Source organism: Solanum pennellii, chromosome 7, assembly GCF_001406875.1.
Source record: "Solanum pennellii chromosome 7, SPENNV200".
Lineage (NCBI taxonomy): Eukaryota > Viridiplantae > Streptophyta > Magnoliopsida > Solanales > Solanaceae > Solanum > Solanum pennellii.
In genome coordinates this window covers 13,263,902-13,266,538 of record NC_028643.1, presented here as the reverse complement: position 1 = coordinate 13,266,538, position 2,637 = coordinate 13,263,902, and positions in this window count along the sequence as shown.

Genomic DNA, 2,637 nt, shown 5'->3' with positions numbered 1-2,637 from the left:
TTGGGGGGGGGGGGGAGCATCTTTATCCTAAGCTTCTTTAAGTATTTATCTAAATGACCATCAATGTTTAGAAAATCAGTTTTTCATGATTAAGTCCTCTCATTTACTCCAAATTCTATGCTGAAGAACTTCATGAAGTACCAAGGTTGTGGTTCTTCTTCCAAGATTCTCCATCAAGCTTCTCTACTAAATTAGGTAGGACACCAATGAAAAATTTCTTTCATTCTTATTAGTTCTTGACATGATTTTGTGTCACGCTCAAGGCCAACACCTTGGACATGACTGACACTCGAGAGCCATTAGGGAACCTTTGTCCTGGTTGGCTATGCTACACACGACTCAATAGGATACACAGAAGCTTTAATAGATGATTATTTATAACATATAATCAAAACTTGCAAAATAATGACATTACTGGTCAAGTGTGACGGGCTGTTACACTTGTGATGGGCTGTCACTCTATATCTGTCACACACTGCCAGGTTGGAGCTTCTTTTGTAAATAAGTCTATCTTAGAGTTATGGTCGTTTGTAATTTACCCTTGTTGGATCTCATGCGAAAAACATAGCCAGTAGAAAGGTGTTGAACTCGACTTAGTGCAAGAAGTACCTTAGGAACCTCAACCACATAGCTACACTTCCAACACAGTGGAATGTGCCTTGTCATACCTATAAAAAGAATAAATAATTGGATATGGACTTTACGTATACGAAGAATGGTTTTAATCCTTCCTTAAAAGTTGTAGGGTGTTACACTTAGTTTAAAATATGTCATGACCCAAAACCCGTCGTGATTAACACCCACACTTACAAGCCGGTGGGAGAACCATTACTACTATCCAACAAAAGCAATTATTGTAAGACTAAGTCATTTAAGTTACGGAAGAAAGTTAAATGACTAAAACAAAAGTTCATTACTAAACAACAGATTTAACAACTATAATTTTGTGGAAGATAAATCTAAGATCAGAAAGTCAACGTACCAAAACTACTAACGATACACAAGTATAAACAAGGGATTGCGAATGAACTATTCAACTAACTAAATATAAAGGTCCAAGTCCGGAATTCGTGGACATGGACGAAAGAGAACTCCTTGGTAGCCTGGAAGATGCAGCTCAACCTTGAAGTCGATGGGATAATCTCTAATCTCTTAAACAAAGTCTGTCTATAGACGCTTGAAGATGCCCTGTACTCATCAAAATAAGAGCAAGTGCAGAATCATGAAACAACCACCGTATATTGGTATGATCACGCGGATATCCCACTAGTGCAATATAAACAACTTGAACAAACATTATAATCACATGCATATATATCAACAGAAACAACATTATCAACATGACAATTACACAACAGATTTCACATGCTTAACACATCATTTGTCCTCTCACATAAACCAAACTCAAATTGTTTGTGCACCGACGTGGTACCCGATTCTAGTTAGCGTGTAGGAACGTTGCAATTCAATCCCATAGTTGTGCTGGAACGTGACAATCCGATCCAATATTTATGTCGAAACGTGGCAATTCGATCCAAGTTAACTTGCCGGAACGTGACAATCCAATCCTCATTCACACACCATAACACAATCACAAGTACATAGTCAAGATCATACATTTACATGATGATTTCATGACTATATTATTCATCTACCTCATTGCGGCATTCACATACATAAAGTATCATAATGAAGTAAGAACATGCATAAATCACACAATCATGATCACAACCATCACCTTTCTCGAAACAACCTAAGAAACTTGATCCTTACCGTTACGGATTCGTTCGACTTGTTTTGGGTCTACAAACAATCACAATAACACGGGAATCAACAAACAATAACTAATTACTCGATTACTAACAATTCTATGAACCTAGATCAAACTATGATCCAAACTATCCAAATTAGGGTTAATTACACCATAGAATCAATCAAGAAACCCTTCCCCATCAATATTAACCCATTCTATTTCGTTGTACAAATCGAAAAGTTAATTTGGATAGTGAAAAACTTACATTTAGCTTCAAGAATTGTGAAAAACGAGTTTGAATAGCCCAAGGTTGGTTCTTTGGCTCTAAAAGTCGAAAAGTTCCAAATAAGGTTATTTAGGAGTTCTATTTACTACTTCATTCGCGACTATCCCGCTACAGCGGCACCCATCACGCTGTAGAGGCGTTGCTGCAGCGACACCTTTTGGACAAGTGAGCCTTGTTGAAAAATCCCAAAAATCTACCATTTTAATTATTGACTTGTCTATTACAACAGCATGTATCCCGCTGCAGCGGGATGTTTTCGGACAATGAGCTTCCTAGGGGGAATTGAAAATCCCCTCTTTTACAACACACCCTTATCCGCATACATTCCGAAAAATGTGGTTAACACCAAGATCGATTTCCATTGATCTACTTATCCATATTCAATTCCGTAAGTCGTACAGATTTCTTAACGAGTTTTCCAACCGATTATGCAATCAAATTCATATTTACTCATCCTAGTTGCTGCCAGATTTTATTTCACTTTGATGACACCGATTTCCTCAAAATCAAGACAAGATTGGAAAAGTCCTAACACTACGAATTCATATATATATATATATACATATATATATATATATATATATATATGTATATATAT